This window comes from Cornus florida, unplaced genomic scaffold (assembly GCF_030987335.1).
Source record: "Cornus florida cultivar Cherokee Brave unplaced genomic scaffold, ASM3098733v1 CherokeeBrave_3.0.0_Hap2_Chr03, whole genome shotgun sequence".
Lineage (NCBI taxonomy): Eukaryota > Viridiplantae > Streptophyta > Magnoliopsida > Cornales > Cornaceae > Cornus > Cornus florida.
In genome coordinates, this window is record NW_026775573.1 from 56,223,565 (window position 1) to 56,244,123 (window position 20,559).

Below are 20,559 nucleotides of genomic sequence, written 5' to 3' on the forward strand. Positions count from 1 at the left end.
TGACATCGGAATTAGTGCAAAATATGCATCCATTTGCATGAATGTCACTTCACATGTTAAAAATTCAATTGATTGGTAAATGACATAGTATAGAATCACATTAATTTTTAAAATAAAATAAAATAAATTTAATACATTGATATTCTACTTAATCAAAAATATATACATAAATACATATTAGTCTTTGAACGTAAATAGAATTTATCATTTTTTATTAGAGTAGTCTCCAGGAAAATTGAATGTAGCCTCCACATCAATACATCCAAAGCTTCTAATTAAGTTGTTGCCCTTTTTCTTTATTCGGATAATTTATCATTTTTTATTAGGGTGGCCTTCAGGAAAATCGAATGTAGCCTCCACATCAATACATCAAATCATCTAATTAAATCGTTGCCCTTTTCCTTTATTCGGATAATTTATTATTTTTTGTAAATAAAATAAAAACTTAATTTTCTAATTAACAAAAAGATATTGGGTGAGCTCCGCATACGATTTTTATTTGTTGAACATACCAATAACATAGTATAGTCGGTAATATTTACTCAAAAGTGCCATAAATAGGGCTGCAACTCGAGTGGGTTAGGCAGGCTTGGCACTCATCTCGGGTTAGGCCCATATAAAAAATCTTCAACCCAAGCCCAGGTGTAATACCCCTCGATTTTAGAGTCACGGGTGACCAAGTCCGAGCACAGATCCGAGGGATACTAAACAATTAATATATAAATAAGTACAGAATACAAAAGTGAAATAAGAATAAAATAATAAGCTGAAAAGAATTCTAATTATAAAATCCTCAAAAGTTACTATTGTTAAAATCCAATAATCCAAAATAACTCCATTAATTTAACAACTCGGGAATCCATCGAGTGGACCCCTAATAAAATCACAAACTGGAAAGGAAACAACTGAAACCAAAAATATAGCTAAACATGGAAAGTAATCCTACATAATCGGAGGAATGAATGTCTGTATCTACTCTGCACGACTAAGCTCTAACCTTGGAATTGACGAATACCTGAAAAATAAGAGAGTGGGTCAAGCCCACATGCAAGTCCTATCCTACTACGATCTATACAGAAACCCGATACGCAGATACATCCTAGATAGCTCAACAATAAATAGAATAGTCCATATATGTATAAATACACACTATAGGACGCTCACTAGTCCAATAGGTCAGTCTCAGCCTGAGTAGAGATATCATGCAAATCGCACATACCGTAGTCATGTGTACCTAGACCTACCAGGGAACAACACCTATGTCCATTTATCCATCCTAGGTGATATACGCACCCTAACCATGGTCCTGAGACTCAAGCTCATACCATGGCACCATAACATAAGCATATAAGTCCTAATACAAAATATCATCCATCTGGTATAGTGCCCTGATATATGTATAACAATTCATTCAGAAACCAAAGTAGGTCATTCAATTATTTGTTGCCATGACACAAATATGAGTAAGACTTAACCTTATGGTTAATCCATACCTCAATCCAGAATAGGTAAGACTTAGGGTTTGAACTAATCCATCCCTAGTATGCCACCGTCTCATACCGATGCATACAATTCTCTAATTAGCATAATTTATAAAATAACACTAGGTATTCATCAACTATTCTCCAAAATATGCATCAATATAAATTAATACATATATAACGATATTAGGTATTCATTATAGGACCCAAAAATCATGTTCCAACTATTTAAATGACTAACATAAATTCAAGCATTTAAATCATCCAAATCGTTCATAACTTGATACAATTAAAAACAAGTTAAATACCAATTTATTCCAAACCAAGCATAGTTAATTGCAAGTAATTCACTACACTTATAGTTCTGTTTAAATATGATTAAACAGTATTAAATTATATATAAAAGAATCTACAAGTTCTAGTATGTAAGTTGATTAACAACCAAAGTGCAACATGTAGGATTTTTCCCTAAGTTCACACTATCCATTCCTTAATCCATTTATGAATTATTATTTTCCTATATTTTTACAGGTCTATGACAATCATATACATCATTTAAAGCAGCTTAAATGAAGTAGAAATACCTTGTACAGTCCAAACGCAGCCTAAAACAGTTTAATACCTAATTCTGGGCTAGAGCAGGCTCTCACAAATTGAAAGCTTGCTCCATTAACATGGGAGCCGGCTATATGGAGCTAGGAGCTGGCTCCACACTCCTTGGAGCCAGCTCCATTGATGAGGGAGCTGGCTCCCTCCTTTTAGGAGCCTTCTCTTTCACTTCCTGAAGCCGTCAGCCTTTTCTGCTTCGTCTTCCTCGCCTCCGGCGATACCCAAGACCTCTGTAATTCTCTTAACACTTGTTCCAGTGTTTAATCAATGTCCCAGAATATTTATAAGACATCGACATGCATCAACAATATCAATTAAACCAAACTTAAACTTAAAGAAAGTAAGATTCAGGTAAGAACTTTAAGAATTCGTAAATTAGTTTGATTCAACGAGATTAGATATAGTTTAAACATGCATAAAAGATCTATTTTAGCATTAATTAAATCCCTGGAGTCTACCTAGGCATGCACAGAACACAGGTTTAGGGGAAAGAGTTAGACTAGAGACTTGCCTTTAGGTTTCCGTTCAAAACCTTAAACCTCCGTCTCTGAATTTTCTGACCACTTCCTAGATTGCCGTTCCACTCCTCTGTTGCTCTTGGTTCAACCCACAAGCACTCCGTCCCGTCCTCCTTGAACCTCTCTGTTTATCTCTAAAATTTTCCTCTCTGCCTCTCAATACTCTCTATTCGTGGTTTATGTCATAAACCCTAGACAAACATCATATGATAGTATATATATAGACTAATATAAACCCTAGTCCACTTATAATTAGAGACGGCCAACCCTAATTAACCCCAGTCGGCCACCACGTGAAACATAAAAGAAAAATAAAACCTAAATTAAACATTAACCAAACCCTAATGTAAACCAATTAACGTATTTAAATAACTAACCAATTACTTCAATAAAAGAAAATAATAATCATACAATTAAGTCAATTACAGAAAAATAAAATAAAATACAATTAAATAAAATAATTCATTTAAATAACATAATTCACAATTAATTCAAATAAACAATTAATTAATTAAAATACTAGGACTATCCTTTTAAAATTAGGGGTATTACAGGATCTGGTCCAAATCGTGTGGGGTAAGGGAGCCTGCTATATCTTGTACCGGATGTGTCTTTGACGGAGACGAATCAAACTGGTGGTATTCCTCGTCTGACATAGTGTTGGTTTCTGGGTGAAACATGCTGGCAGTAACACACGCTGCTGTATGTAAGATTCTAGCCTTGCGGTGACCTATAAAATTTTCTAACTTTGGTCTTGGTATACTAAGTCGAAGGAAGAAACAACAACGAATTAAATAGAAGAAGGAAGAAAACAAGGACATAGAACTTACCACATCACTACGACTGGTACTACTTGGCTTTCTGGAAGATGGAAATAATTTGAATAAATTTTATTCAAACCATCTCGATTTATAAAAAAAGAACGAAAAAAGATAAGGAAGAGATTTATGGTAGAGTTCTAAAAGAAATCTGCTTGGTGAGGGACGATCAGATCCCAGCGGGCTATTTTATATAGGAATTTACTTCTACAAGGTGGAATCGCAGACAACATGTTAGTCAGATAATCGGATTAGGAGTCAATCCTTGAATAGGATAACCACACTGGCAGCCCCACATGAGTCGCCTATGTGTCGAAAAGTAGGCTGCCAACATGGCAGCTTGCCACATATACGAGCTGCCAATGTGGCACTACGACAAATATTTCAAAGACGTCCAAGGTCCTAAAAGAAAATTTTAAATTTTTTTTTCCTGGTGTAATACACCTAATTTTAAAAGGATAGTCCTAGTATTTTAATTAATTATTTAGTTGCATTTTTAATTATTTAATTGTTTATTTGTTTATTTATTTGAATTAATAGTGAATTATGTTATTTAAATGAATTGTTTTATTTAATTGTTTATTTAATTGTATTTTGTTTTTTTTTCCTGTAATTGACTTAATTGTATGATTATTATTTTCTTTCATTGAAGTAATTGGTTAGTTATTTAAATACGTTAATTGGTTTACATTAGGGTTTGGTTAATGTTTAATTTAGGTTTTATTTTTCTTTTATGTTTTGCGTGGTGGCTGACTGGGGTTAATTAGGGTTGGCCGTCTCTAATTATAAGTGGACTAGGGTTTATATTAGTCTATATATATACTATCATATGATGTCTGTCTAGGGTTTACGACATAAACCACGAACAGAGAATATTGAGAGGCAAAGAAGGAAATTTGAGAGATAAACAGAGAGGTTCAAGGAGGACGAGACGGAGTGCTTCTGGGTTGAACCAAGAGCAACAGAGGAGTGGAACGGCAGTCTAGGAAGTGGTCGGAAAATTCAGAGACGAAGGTTAAAGGTTTTGAACAGAAACCTAAATGCAAGTCTCTATTCTAACTCTTTCCCCTAAACCTGTGTTCTGTGCATGCCTAGGTAGACTCCAGGGATTTAATTAATGCTAAAACAAATCTTTTATGCATGTTTAAACTATATCTAATCTCATTGAATCAAACTGGTTTGCGAATTCTTAAAGTTCTTAACTGAATCCTACTGTCTTTAAGTTTAAGTTTGGTTTAATTGATATCGTTGATGCATGTCGATGTCTTATAAATATTCTAGGACATTGATTAAACACTGGAACAAGTGTTAAGAGAATTACAAAGGTCTTGGGTATCGCCGGAGGCGAGGAAGACGAAGCAGAAAAGGCTGACGGCTTCAGGAAGTGAGAGAACAGGTTCCCAAAATGAGGGAGCCTCATCAATGGAGCCGGTTCCTAGCTCCATAGAGCCGGCTCCCAACCCTTGGGAGCCGGCTCCCATGTTAATGGAGCAGGCTCTCAATTTGTGAGAGCCTGCTCTGGCCCAAAATTACGTATTAAACTGTTTTAGGCTGCGTTTGGACTGTACAAGGTATTTCTACTTCGTTGAAGCTGCTTTAAATGATTCATATGATTGTCATAGACCTATAAAAATATAGGGAAACAATAATTCATAAATGGATTAAGGAATGGATAGTGTAAACTTAGGGAAAAATCCTACATGTTGCACTTTGGTTGTTAATCAACTTACATATTGGAACTTGTAGATTCTTTTATATATGATTTAATACTGTTTAATCATATTTAAACAGAGTTATAAGTGAAGTGAATTACTTGCAATTAACTATGCTTGGTTTGGAATAAATTGGTATTTAACTTACTTTTAATTGTATCAAGTTGTGAACGATTTGGAGGATTTAAATGCTTGAATTTATGTTAGTCATTTAAATAGTTGGACCATGATTTCTGGGTTCTATAATGAATACCTAATATCATTATATATGTATTAATTTATATTGATGTTTATTTTGGAGAATGGTTAATGAATACCTAGTGTTGTTTTATCAATTATGCTAATTGGAGGATTGTATGCACCAGTATGGGATGGTGGCATACTACGGATGGATTAGTTCAAACACTAAGTCTTACCTATTCTGGGTTGAGGTATGGATTAACCATAAGGTTAAGTCTTACTCATATTTGTGTCATGGCAACAAACAATTGAATGACTTACTTTGGTTTCTGGAAGAATTGTTATACATATATCAGGCCACTATACCAGATGGATGATATTTTGTATTAGGTGTATACGGACTTTATATATTTATGTTATGGTGCCATGGTATGAGCTTGAGTCTCAGGACTATGGTTAGGGTACGTATATCGCCTAAGAAGGATAACTGGACATAGGTGTTGTTCCCTGGTAGGTCTAGGTATGCATGACCACGGTATGTGCAATTTGCATGGTATCTCTACTTAGGCTGAGACAAACCTATTGGACTAGTGAGCATCCTGTAGTGTGTATTTATACATATATGGACTATTCTAGTTATTGTTGAGCTATCTAGGATGTATTTGCGTACCGTGTTTCTATATGGATCGTAGTAGGATAGGACTTGCATGTGGGCCTAACCCACTCTCTTATTTTTTAGATGTTCGTTAGTTCTAGGGTTAGAGCTTGGTCATGCAGAGCAGATACAGACACTCATTCCTCCGACTACGTAGGATTACTTTCCGTGTTTAGCTTTATTTTTTGTTTTAGTTGTTTCCTTTCTAGTTTGGGATTTTATTAGGGGTTCACTCGATGGATTCCCGAGTTGTTAAATTAATGGAGTTATTTTAGATTATTTGATTTTAATAATAGTAACTTTTGAGGATTTTATAATTAGAATTCTTTTCAGTTTATTATTTTATTCTTATTTCACTTTTGTATTCTGTGCTTATTTATATATTAATTATTTGGTATCCCTCGGATCTGTGCTCGGACTTGATTACCCATGCCTCTAGAATCGAGGGGTATCACAGTTGGTATCAGAGAACTCCAGGTTCAAGTATCTCTAGGATTCTATCATATAAGACTTCCGCGTAGCGTATTCTCTTGTTTAGAGCTTAAGTTTAGGATTTGTTGTATTCCTTTACGGTTTGGTTTTTGTCGTACTAATGTCTGTGTTTTTATGTTAACAGAATGGTTAACGCTAGAACCAGATGGAACAATCAGCGGCAAAGGGAAGCGGCACGTAGGCAGCAACACCTCCTATGACGTCAGCAAATGGAGGAAGAGCAGCAATTGCTTGGGTTTCAGGATGATGATGGTCAGTTCTATGGAGGGTGGGAGGAAGTTCAGCAAACTCAGGATCAGGGCAGAGATCCAGAGTATCCTCCTCATATCAATGACCTCATTGCTCGGGCTATAGAAGTAGGGGTAACAGCTGCACTTCGGAATCTACCACAGGTTCAGCAGGCACCGATACTGGTACCGGTGGTTCAGACTGATTCTTGGGAGAAGGCCAGGAGTTTTTTCACAAAGGGGAGCCTATCTGAGTTCACAGGCTCCACCGATGCGAAAACAGCTCATCAATGGAAGAAGGATATCAAGCGACATCTTCAATTAGTTCAGTACACGGAGGTTCAAAAGCAGATGTTTACTACATTCAAGCTGGTCGGAGATGTACTACAGTGGTGGGAGTCAGCTACCACTATAGAGGAGAGGAATTTATTGACTTATGATCAGTTCGGTGCTCGTTTTGATGAGAAGTACTTTCCTTATGCAGTCAGGGCAGCTATGAAGACGGAGTTCCTTGATCTGTAACAGGAGAACATGACAGTGGCAGAGTATAAGCAGTAGTTCACGCGCTTGTCTCTTTTTGCTCCAGAGGAGGTGGATACAGAGGAAAAGAAGCGTAATAGTTTCGTTAAGGGACTCATGTGGTCTATTAAGTTATCTATTACCGGTTGTCCGGCCTATATTACATATGCTCAGGTAGTAGACGCTGCTTTACAGTAGTATCAGTTGACCATGGACTTCAGACAAGCTAAGGGTGAGAAGCGGGGTAACAGAGACTCTGCTAACCAATCAGCTGAGAAAGGAAATGGTAATGGACACCGACAGAATGACAAAGGCAAATTCCAGGGACAGTAGTCTTGGAAAAAACACAAGGGTGGTTTAGATGCTCACAGAGATGGGGCACCTATTCAGAGGCAGCAGAATTGGGGATCACAGGCAAGATAAGGTCAGCCACAGGCTGACCGACAGAGGAGGCCATTTGGTAGTTTCCAGGGTAGTTGCTACATTTATGGAGAGTATAGTCATACTTCCAGGCAATGTCCTAAAGTAGGACATGGACAGGGACAGCATATGCAGCAGGACAAAAGGCATCGGTACCTTTACCCGCTCCACAGGTTCTACGGATTTAGGGACAGACATATCCCCGCTGCAGTCTCAGGGACAGGCACTGTAGCAGTTGTATTATGACAGGGTTTTCAACCCTATGCCGTAGGATATTCAGGCACCTCAGGCTGTTGAGGGTATGTTTCTTATTCATGGTTCAAAAGGTCGTGTTTTATTTGATACAGGAGCTACACACTCATTTGTAGCTAGATCTTTTGTTACTTTATTTGGGATGACGACACGAGTATGCAATAGACCTCAGGGTATTTCTACACCTTTAGGCAATACTGCCATTTTGCATGAGAGTGGTGGGCCTGTGACACTAGATATTGGTAGACTCAGATTTCTAGCTAATCTTTTGGTCCTGGACATGCACACTTATGACATGATACTTGGGATGGATTGGTTATCGCACTACCATGCCCAAGTTAATTGTTATGATAGGTCTGTTGTTTTTATTATACCTGGTCAGGATATGTACGTCATTGTTATGCCACATTCTAACGGGGTCACTAGCACTTATTTATTCCATATGAAGGAGGAAACGGAGGGAGGGATTACTATATCTTTAGATAGCATACCAATTGTACAGGATTTTCCAGATGTATTTCAGGAGATTCCAGGGTTGCCACCAAGTCGCGAGATCGACTTTGTGATTGACTTAGCTCTGGGCACTACGCCTATAGCTAGGGCACCACATAGGATGGCACCAGTGGAGATGCTAGAGCTAAGGGATCAGATTCAGCAATTACTCAGCCAGGGTTTTATTCGTAGGAGTACTTCACCTTGGGGAGCACTAGTTCTGTTTGTGAAAAAGAAGGATGGTTCGCTTCGCCTGTGTATAGATTACTGGGAGTTGAACAAGGTTACTATTCAGAATAAGTATCCTTTTGATGAACGCTGAAAAGTGCACATTTAAACCCCTTAAGCTTGAACATTCTAGGACCTTTATCTATCTTATTTTCCCGTTTTAGACTAATTTCGTGTTATTCTCTTTTTCAGGTACTTATCCCCAAAATAAGTAAACTAAGCTAAATAAGAGCATAATTGAAGCAACCTTAAGATGAATCAAAGAAATAGCAAAGTGGGAGCAAAAGGAAGCAAGTGGTGCAAATTCAGCAAGTTCGATCGATCGAAAGTTCATCGATCCCAGCACTTCAAGATGGATTTGAGCTATTTTGTCCTTATCCAAAGATCCCACAAAGTTTGATCGATCCAACTTCCTTCAGATCGATCGAAAATATTTCATCTTATCCAGTTATACCACCCAACCTACCACTTTTGTCTCTTTACCAAAAATATCTCCAAAATATCTTAAATTTGTCTTTATCCAAAAAGGATCGATCCAACTTAAATTCGATAGATCTCAGCCATGCTCGATCGATCTCACCACAAGTTCGATCGATCGAACTTCTCCAGATCCGAGAAAATGCAATTTCCAGCTCATTAAAAGTTGTCTCATATCTAATCATTAGGAGGGAATCTTGGAGCACGAGCCTAGATATTTTGGGGTGCCATTTGACCTACCTATATAAGAAATATGAGCCACCTTTACAAGATATACTTGAGGCTACACTAGAGACTTGATACTTGATTCTTGATACATTATCCATAGACTTAGTGAGGAAGAAAAGAAGAGAGGAGGCTAGAAACACAAGCTTGGAGTTCTTCCATCAACCAAGAAGAGGAGCAATCTCTACCATGGAGTTAGCCCTTGAAGGTTGGAGGACACCATCCATGAGTGGCTAGACATCCTCTTGGGGCTAGAGTTAGCCCTAAATATGCTTTCTACATCTTGATTTATGTATTTTTTAGGGGATTTGTATTGTGATACATGTTTTGACATATTTATATACATAGATCTTGTTTATTCAATGATTTGTGTGGTTTAATGCTTCCAATTGTTCATTTTATTCTATCCATATGTCTATGTATGCTAGAATAGATGTTCATGTGCTTGTCTCTAGATGTTGTGTTCTTGATGCATGTCTATGTGTATTGATGCTATAGATCTAGAGATTGTCAAGGCATAGTGCTTAATAGAATACTCTTGTGGTTTATTTGATGGTTCATACTCATTTCTTGATGGATTGTGCCTCTCCCTTAGTTTAATTAGTTTAATTTCATGTCATTAACTTAATTGCAGTGTAGTGCTAAAGGACCCTTTGTGAGATCTTTCTAACTTAATCTCTAGTTAAATCGTTGGCCCGCGTAGAGACTTGTGTTTCAATTCTTAGATAAATCGTGAGCCCACGTGGAGGCAATTTTATTTTTCTTTGCATGTTGTTCAAGCATGGGAGTATGGGATCATTGTATGTGGAGATGTGTTGATTGATTTGTTGAGGGGGCGAAGTGTTTGCTTAGTTGATTTCATTGTTATGTTTCTTGAATTCCATGCGGTCTTGACCAACCCTATCATAACCAATGGAAAATCTAGAGGGTCATCTTGGTTATTTAGACCCGAATTTCATGGAACATCCTCATTTTCACCAATTTCCTCCCGAAGTTCAAGCTCCAATTCCTCCTATAGTCCTTCCTGATCATTATAATCTCAATGCATACCATGCACCTACTTGCATCATGCTTCCTAATTTTGAGGCCAATCAATATAAAATTAAGCCCGAGACCATTCAAATGTGTCCACTCTTTTATGGCTTAAATGGTGAGGAGCCATATAAACATCTTAATGAATTTCTTGAAATATGTTCCACCGTGAGGTACATGAATGTCCCGAAAGAAGTTCTTAGACTACTTTTTTTCCCTTTCACACTCAAAAACAAAGCAAAGCATTGGTTCAATACTTTGGAGGCAAATTCAATAACTTCTTGGTTACAAATGCAAAATGAATTTTTAAAAAATTTTACCCCGTGAGTTTGACCAATGTTTTGCGAACTTCTATTCGTGAATTTTCTCAAAGGGAAGGGGAGTTGTTGCATGAGGCTTGGGAGATATTGAATGACTTGCTAAGAAAATGTCCACATCATGGTATTCCAAAATGGCAAGTCGTCCAATATTTCTATGAAATCTTAACCGACATGCATAAGGACATAGTGGATACATCATGTGGAGGTTCATATTTTGGAAAACATGAAGATGATATTTGGCACCTCTTTGAGAAAAATGAGTGAAAACTCTTTGCACAAACATTACACTTCTCGGTTTGATCATGATCCTAATAAAAAGGAGAAAAATGCAAAAATGTGTCAAGTTGAAGAATCAAAGGAAATTGTAGTCGAGGTTAAAACTCTTTCTGAAAAACTTGCTTAATTCTTGTTAAGTCAAAGAACGGCTATCAATTCATCTCCTCTTTATCATATTTCTCATCCTTGTGAGCCTTGCATGACATGCTCAAGTGTTCTACATACTACTTCCAATTGTCCCCATGGACATGTGTTTGATGAACATTTTGAACAAGTTAATGCCACATTTGCTCATCCTTATTCAAGTGCATATGTTTCAATGTGCAATGACACTTCAAGTCTTTATCAAGCTAAAAATTTTCAAAGCAAATACATTCCACCTCATAAAAGGAATGGAGGTCCCCAAAGATTTGTTTCTTCTTCTTCTCATCACCAAAGAATGAATCACTTTTCACATCCTCAAATGTATAATTCCCAAGTTTGTTCTCATTATCCTTATGCACATTCAAGCAATCCTATATTCGAAGATAAGGTTTTAGTGGCTTTGGGTAGTTTATAAATGAACACCAATTTGTTGCATTCTCATTCTCAATCCATATCAAAGCTTGAATCCAAAATTGGGACCATAGCTAATGCATTGAATGCAAGAGAAGTGGGTAAATTACCTAGCCAACCCGAGAGGAATCCAAAAGCCCAATTTTGCGTAGAAGCAAACCCTACCTCGGGGTGTTCTTCCCAAGCACAAGTGCAAGCCATCACCACTTTGAGAAGTGGTAAACAAGTTGACAATAGGGTTGAACAACTAAAGGAAGATAGTGAACCGGTGCAACCAAAAGTTGTCACCCGTCCCGTTTCCAATCCTACTCCTACTTCCTTGGATGAAAATGTCCCTAATCGGAATTCTCAATCTTCTTCATCAATTCCTCTAGTTGCAAGGTCTTATGAGCCAAAAGCTCCCTTCCTTTATGCTTTAAAAGAGACTTCGTCTTTTGGGAGGCAAGAAGGAAAAATTCATGACATGATGGAAGTTTTTAAACAAGTCAACATCAATCTTCCTCTCTTGGATGCAATTAGACAAATTCCGCCTTCTGCAAAAATTTTGAAATATCTTTGCACACAAAAGAGGAAGAGCAAGGGACAAGGCCCTAAAACAGTGTTTCTCACGGAGCAAGTAAGCTCCATCATTCAACATAACACTCCACCTAAGTTCAAAGATCCCGGTGCTCCGATCATTTCTTATGTGATTGGAAACCATGAAGTTCGTAGAGCTCTTCTTGACTTAGGAGCGAGTGTTAATTTGATTCCTTACTCCGTGTTTGTCCAACTAGGTTTGAATGAGTTGAATCCAACTTCGGTAGTGCTTTAATTAGCCAATAGATCCGTCAAAACACCTAGGGGCATGGTTGAGGACATTCTCATCAAAGTTGATAAGTTCTACTTCCCGGTTGATTTTGCAGTTCTTGACACTGAACCGGTTGCCAATCCTACCAACCACATCCCAATTATCTTGGGAAGGCCATTTCTTGCCACCGCAAATGCAACCATCAATTGTAGATTCGGGGTTACGGACCTTTCTTTTAGTAATATGATGGTCAAGCTTAATGTTTTCAGTGTAAGTCGACATCCCATAGATGAAAACGAGTGTTGTCTTATAGATGTGTTGGATGAGGTTGTTGAAGAGTCAATTCTAACCATAGTTATGAAACAACCAATTGAGGATAACCTTTCATCTCTCCTATCCGATAATCCTTTTGCTTCTTGTCTTCTTGAAATGTATGGAAATTATGGGTTTGATGATGAAAAATCAATGAATGAAGTAAGCAATCTCAAGGAATCTGTTGCACGCTTGGATTTTTCACCTTGGAAAACTCCTATAGAACCTCTTCCTCCACTTTCTAGCACTCCGCTAATCCCATCTCTAGTCTCTCCACCAACTCTTGAGCTTAACTCTACCTTCCAATCTCAAGTATGCATTCCTAGGACCAAAAGACACTTTTCCGGTCATCATCTCTTCAAGTCTTGAAAAGGGCCAAGAAGATGCGCTCTTAAATGTGCTTAAAGAAAACAAAGAAGCCATAGGATGGAGTGTGGTGGATCTTAAGGGAATTGATCCTTCTATTTGCATGCATCGCATACTTATGGAAGAGGATGCAAAACCTTTTAGGGATGCCCAAAGGAGATTTAATCCAAACATGGAAGGAGGTAGTCAAGAAAGAAGTTGTCAAACTTCTAGATGCCGGAATTATTTACCCAATCTCAGATAGCAAATGGGTGAGTCCAACTCAAGTGGTTCCCAAGAAATCGGGGATTACGGTGGTTGAGGAAATCTCTAAGCGTACCGCCAATTCATGGCGTGTATGCATTGATTACCGCAAATTAAATGCCGCCACTAGAAAAGATCACTTCCCTTTGCCATTCATTGATCAAATTCTAGAGAGATTGGCCGGGCAACAGTACTATTGCTTTCTTGATGGCTATTCAGTTTATAATCAAGTAGCCCTTGACCCCCTGGACCAAGAGTAAACCACTTTTACTTGTCATTTTAGCACATTTGCTTATAGACGGATGCCCTTTGGTTTGTGCAATGCCCCTACCATATTCCAAAGGTGTATGATATCAATCTTCTCGGACATGGTGGAAAAGTATTTAGAGGTCTTCATGGATGATTTTTCTGTCTTCGAGTCTTCATTTGATACATGCCTCAAAAATCTAAATTTGGTGCTTAAAAGATATCGTGAAACAAACCTTGTTCTTAGTTGGGAAAAGAGCCATTTCATGGTTCAAGAAGGTATTGTTTTAGGTCATGTCATCTCAAGGAGGGGAATTGAGGTAGATAAGGCGAAAGTTGAGCTTATTTCTGAATTGCCTCCATCTTCAACGGTGAGAGAAGTGCTAGTTTCTATCATCGTTTCATCAAAGACTTTAGCAACATTGCTAGACCCTTGTGTAATCTTCTCGCCAAGGAAACTCCTTTTGTCTTTGATCAAGCATGCCTTGATGCTTTCCATACATTACGTAACATGTCATCATCCGCTCCTATTATGCAACCCCCCAATTAGTCACTACCATTTGAAATTATGTGTGATGCTTCAGATTATGCCGTGGGGGCAGTTTTGGGATAAAGGGTAGGAAAGCTTCCATGTGCCAAATACTATGTAAGCAAAACTTTCTCGGGACCTCAATTGAACTACTCCACTACCGAGAAAGAGTTATTTACCATAGTATATGCCCTTGATAAGTTTCGGTCCCATCTCTTAGGGTCTAAGGTTGTTGTCTATTCTGATCATGCTGTCTTGAGACATCTTTTGACAAAAAAAGGAAACAAAACCAAGATTGATTAGATGGATTTTGCTTCTTCAGGAATATGATTTTGAAATCAAGGACAAGAAAGGCACTGAAAATACGGTTGTTGATCATCTTTCAAGATTATTGATAGAACCTTCCCCTAGCCCACCTATTCATGACTCTTTTTCGGATGAATAGCTCTTTCAAATTTCTAATGGACAAATGCCTTGGTTTGCCGACATTGTAAATTATTTGGCAATTGGCAAGCTTCCAACTTCTTGGTCAAAGAACGAGAAGAATCATTTCTTTGCCAACATCCAGAATTATTATTGGGAAGACCCTATTTTGTACCGTTATTGTCTGGATCAAATTATGAGGAGATGCATTCCGAAGAGTAAAATTCCAAGTGTTCTTGTGATTTGTCATACCCTTGCATCTGGTGGGCATTTTAGTGCAAAGAAGACCGCCTTGAAGGTTCTTCAAAGTGGGCTCTTTTAGCCCACTAGCCATAGAGATGCTTACAATTTTTGCAAGTCGTGAAAAAAATGTCAAAAGATGGGATCAATGTCAAGAAGAGATATGATGCCCTTGACCAATATCCTTGTTGTAGAAATCTTTGACATATGGGGCATTGATTTTATGGGACCATTTCCTATGTCCTATGGTTTTCAATATATTCTCCTTGCCGTTGATTATGTTTCCAAGTGGGTGGAAGCTTGTGCTAACAAAACAAATGTCCATTTCGTGGTTATCCAATTCATCAAATCCAATATCTTTGCTCGTTTTGGTATGCCTAGGGCTATGATAAGTGACGGAGGAAAGCACTTTTGTAACCAATTCTTAAGGCATTTATTTCTTAAGTACTTTGCTACTCATAAAGTGGCCACTCTTTACCACCCTCAAAAAAGTGGGCAAGTAGAAGTGTCTAACCGAGAAATTAAGCATATTCTTGAGAAAACGGTTAACACCACCCGGAAAGATTGGTCACGGAAGTTAAATGATGTGTTGTGGGCTTACCGGATGGCATATAAAACTCCCATTGGCATGTCTCCCTATAGACTTGTATATGGAAAGCCTTGCCATCTTCCGGTTGAGTTGGAACACAAAGCCTTGTGGGTGGTTATAAAGCTCAATCTTGACCTTGATAAAGCCGAAGAGAACCAGTTATTATAATTGAGTGAGTTGGAAGAGTTGAGACATAATGCTTATGATAATGCCAAACTCTACAAAGAAAGGACTAAAGCTTTTCATGATAAGCACATTGTGAAGAAGTCTTTTGCACCCGGTCAAAAGGTTTGGCTCTTCAACTCTAGATTGAAACTCTTTCCTAGGAAGTTGAGAACCAAATGGGAAGATCCTTATGAAGTTATCTCTGTTGCACCTCATGGGGCAGTTGAAATTCAAAATTTGAAAAAGGAGAACATTTTCAAGGTTAATGGGCAGAGATTCAAACCTTACATTGAGGGACAGGTCTTCCAAAGACATTTGGAAGCTGCACATTTAATAGACCCTGTTTATGAAGACATCTAGAGTTATAATGCAAAATGGAAGAGTTTTTGCCTGTTCGATCGATCTCAATGAGAGTTCGATCGATCGAACTCCATACCTGCATCCTACCTGCATCCAATCACCTCTCTGTCCAATCGTTCGAAGAAAACCTGCATATTTCAGCTCTCTATCCCATCGCTCGAACTTGTTCCTAGATCGATCTCTAGTTCTTCGATCGATCCAATTTCATCTTGGATCGATCTGCAGTCTCAACACTTAGAAAAATTTTGGATCTGCATAAACCTGTATCCAAAGACCTCTCTGTCTCATCGTTCGAACATGTCTTCAGGTTTATGCATGTTCGATCGATCGAAAAGTTTTTGAGATCGATCTGAACTTGATCGATCTGAACATCTTTGGTTTGACTTTGTCTTCCCTTTTTGAATTTAAAGCAACATTACGTCTAGCTAGAGACGTTAAACTTAGCAATCATTGTTTATATTTTCTTTCATATCATTTAATCTTGTTTATTTAAAAAAGAAAAAAAAAAACTCTCTCCGCCATTGTGCCCTTATGCGTAGTTATGCTACTTTCATCTTCTCTTGGGCTTGGTCTCTAATCTTTCTTTTATCTTGTGTTATATTGCTTTAGAATGCATGATTTGATTATTCTTATCCCATTTGATATTTGATGTGAGTTTGCTAGTGTGGTTACTCAAGTGGGTTGTTGATTCCAAGTTTGGGGGAGACGTCTTTCGAATTGGGTCATTACCGGGCTTCATGTCTTTGCCACCACAATATACTCTTTCCATTGTTCTCATTGCACATTGAGGATAATGTGTGGTTTAAGTTTGGGGGTAAGGTGACTTTGTTGCATTCTACATAAGTTTAAGACTTAATTACATTATAGAGATTTGAGATTGATGTTAGTTATGATTTTGATCTTTTAAGGACTATATGCTTAAAGTTTAAAAATTGTTTGACTTAAGAGTCCAATACTCCTTGTATGCCTTGCGGATGCCATTTAGGAGTAAATTTTTTGAAAGATTGATATTTTGCTTACATTTATGGTCCACATCATCTTGACTTTGTGATTGTTTTGAGATTCACTCTAGGATTCTACACTAGCACAGGCGCACACTAGCACTCATTCGTGGGGTACAAACTTTGTTGATTAATGATTTGGTTATATCCCAATTGGGCTAGTAGTGCATTGAAAGCTTTCATTCTTGATAAAGGTGGATAACAAATCCTTTTCATTGAGTAGCCGGGATTCTAGCCTCATCAAGCACTAAATTTCTCGCGCTGAAAGGTGGAGGACCCAAACTCTAAGTTAATAATTGAATGATCAAACAAAAAAAAAAAAAAAAAAAAAAAAAAAAAAAAAAAAAAAAAGAGGGAGAGAAGAAAAGTTGCAAAAGCAATAAAAAAGTGAGGACTTCTCCCAAAAAGGTGAGAAGTGGGAAATGATTATATGAAGGTTGTTTTGATTTGTAGCCTAGTTGATTTGAGCGTGTAAGTCCATAGGGGTGTTTAAACACCTAATGCCCTAAAGCCGTCTGGTTTGGGAGTCATTGACCTAACGCTCGACCTCATGAATCGCTAGAAAGCTTAGTAGATCAATGCATTGCACTATGCTTCCATCTTTGATCCTTAGGATAGTAAAAAAAAAAAAAAAAACTCGAGTGAAAAGAATAAGCGTACCTAGAACAATAAAGCTTTAAAAAAGGTCCACTCTTTCTTTTGATGATCGGTATTAGATTTGTGTGCTAGTTTGAGGGTAAAAATGTGGTCATTTCTTTAGTTGGCTTAGATAATAACACACTTGATGCCGGTCCACTCAAAAAGGATTCTAGTATTGTTTTGATTCGCATGATCATTTTCTTGATGTGTGGAGGACCATACTTGCTTGCTTGATGTTGAAATTTTGGGAGATTACTTGGAAATGTTTGAAAAATTGCACACTTGAGGTAGTTTTCTCCCAATGCTTGTTTGCAATATTGGTGCCGCTTTAGTAAGAATGAGCTTAATGTTTGTGGGTATCATTTCTGGAAACCCTCACGAAACTTCACTCGTCCACTAGGGGTAACCTAGGGGTTTAAAAGGCTTGTTGTATTTGTTAAATACAATCATATTCCCTACGACAGTGGCGTTATCCATTTATTGCTTTCTAGATTCATAGTTGTATAGTTGTTTATTTCATTCCTTTACTTTATAGTTCATTGCTAGGAACTAGCAATATTTAAGTTTGGAGATGTGATGAGCGCTGAAAAGTGCGCATTTAAACCCCTGAAGCTTGAACACTTTAGGACCTTTATCTATCTTATTTTCCCGCTTTAGACTAATTTCGTGTTATTGTCCTTTCAGATATTTATCCCCAAAATAAGCTAACTCAGCTAAATAAGAGTATAATTGAAGCAATCTTGAGATGAATCAAAGAAAGGAGCAAAAGGAAGCAAGTGGTGCAAATTCAGCAAGTTCGATCGATCTCAGTAAATGTTCGATCGATCGAAACTTCATCGATCTCCGCACTTCAAGATGGATCTGAGCTATTTTGTCCTTATCCAAAGATCCCACAAAGTTTGATCGATCCAACTTCCTTCAAATCAATCAAAAAGATTCCATCTTATCCAGTTGTACCACCCCACCTACCACTTTTGTCTCTTTACCAAAAAATATCTCCAAAATATCTCAGATTTGTCTTTATCCAAAAAGGCGCCTCCATAGAGGATCGATCCAACTTAAATTTGATAGATCTCAGCCATGTTCGATCGATCTCACTACAAGTTCAATCGATCGAACTTCTCCAAATCCGAGAAAATGCAATTTCCAGCTCATTAAAAGTTGTCTCATATCCAATCATTGGGAAGGAATCTTGGAGCACGAGCTTAGATATTTAGGGGTGCCATTTGACCTACCTATATAAGGAATATGAGCCACCTTTACAAGATATACTTGAGGCTACACTAGAGACTTGATACTTGATTCTTGATACATTTTCCATAGTCTTAATAAGGAAGAAAAGAAGAGAGGAGGCTAGAGACACAAGTTTGGAGTTCTTCCATCAACCAAGAAGAGGAGCAATCTCTACCATGGAGTTAGCCCTTGAGGGTTAGAGGACACCATCCATGAGTGGCTAGACATCCTCTTGGGGCTAGAGTTAGCCCTAAGGATGCTTTCTACATCTTGATTTATGTATTTTTGAGGGGATTTGTATTGTGATACATGTTTTGACATATTTATATACATAGATCTTGTTTATTCAATGATTTGTGTGGTTTAATGCTTCCAATTGTTCATTTTATTCTATCCATATGTCTATGTATGCTAGAATAGATGTTCATGTGCTTGTCTCTAGATGTTGTGTTCTTGATGCATGTCTATGTGTATTGATGCTATAGATCTAGAGATTGTCAAGGCATAGTGCTTAATAGAATGCTCTTGTGGTTTATTTGATGGTTCATACTCATTTCTTGATGGATTGTGCCTCTCCCTTAGTTTAATTAGTTTAATTTCATGTCATTAACTTAATTGTAGTGTAGTGATAGTTTAGATATTAAATGAGAGGACAATCCATGCTTATTGTTTGATATTCCATACTTATAAATGCAAGTGGCATATTTCTCTAATTTTGTGATGTGTTTGGATTGTGAGCTTAAAGAGGAATTAATGGCTTAGTTTGATATATTATGCTATTCATTGTGTTGTCTAGACAATATATGCTTAATTGGTCATCCATGCTTGTTGAAACAACCACACACACACCTGTTTATAATACATGATTTCCTTCTTATTAATCATTTATTAAGGGTGTAGAAGAGCTATGTTTAGTGGTGATCTCTAAACCCCAAGATCTCTCTCTCTCTCTTATTTTACCTCTATTGCATTTAATTGTTCACTTTAGTCTAAATTGCATCTTAGTGTAATTCAACCACCAACCAATCTTTTGATCACTCGACCTACTAACCCTAATCTCGATTCCACAACCTAATACGACCCACTAATCCCTTGGAACGATCCCTACTCATCCTTGCTATATTTTTAGTTAGCGGTGGTAGTGGCATCTATAAATGTAAAACTTGGCCACACTAATTTGCACACAAATTTGGTGACACGGTACGGCACCCACCACCTTTGCCTAGAATTGATGATCTTTTTGATCATTTGAAGGGAGATACATACTTCTCGAAGATTGATCTGCGTTCTAAATATCATCAACTTCGGGTTCGGTAGCAAGATGTTCCGAGGACAGCGTTTCTCACTAGATATGGTTCTTATGAGTTTTGTGTCATGCCTTTCGGACTGACTAACGCGCCTGCAGTTTTCATAGACTTAATGAACAGAGTTTTCAGGGCTTATTTAGATTAGTTTTTCATTGTTTTTATAGATGACATTTTTATTTATGCAAAGTCAGAGGACGATCATGCTAGACATCTTCGTATAGTCTTGCAGATGCTTTGTAAGTACCAATTATATGCCAAGTTTGAGAAGTGTGAATTTTGGCAGCGGGAAGTGAAGTTTCTGGGTCACGTGGTGTCAGAAAGAGGAATAGCAGTGGATTCGGCCAAAGTGTCAGCAGTGGTAGAGTGGGGACAGCCTACTTCACCTACCGAGATTTGGAGTTTTCTCGAATTAGCAGGATATTATCGTAGGTTCATCCAGGGGTTCTCAAAGATAGCGGGACCGCTCACTTACGTAACTAAGAAATGAGTACGATTCATGTGGGATGAACACTGTCAAAATGTTTTTGATGAGCTAAAACGCAAGTTGGCTTCTGCACCGGTTCTGTCTACTCCACAGAGTGGGATTGAGTATCTTGTCTACACCGATGCTTCTTTGCAAGGTCTTGGATGT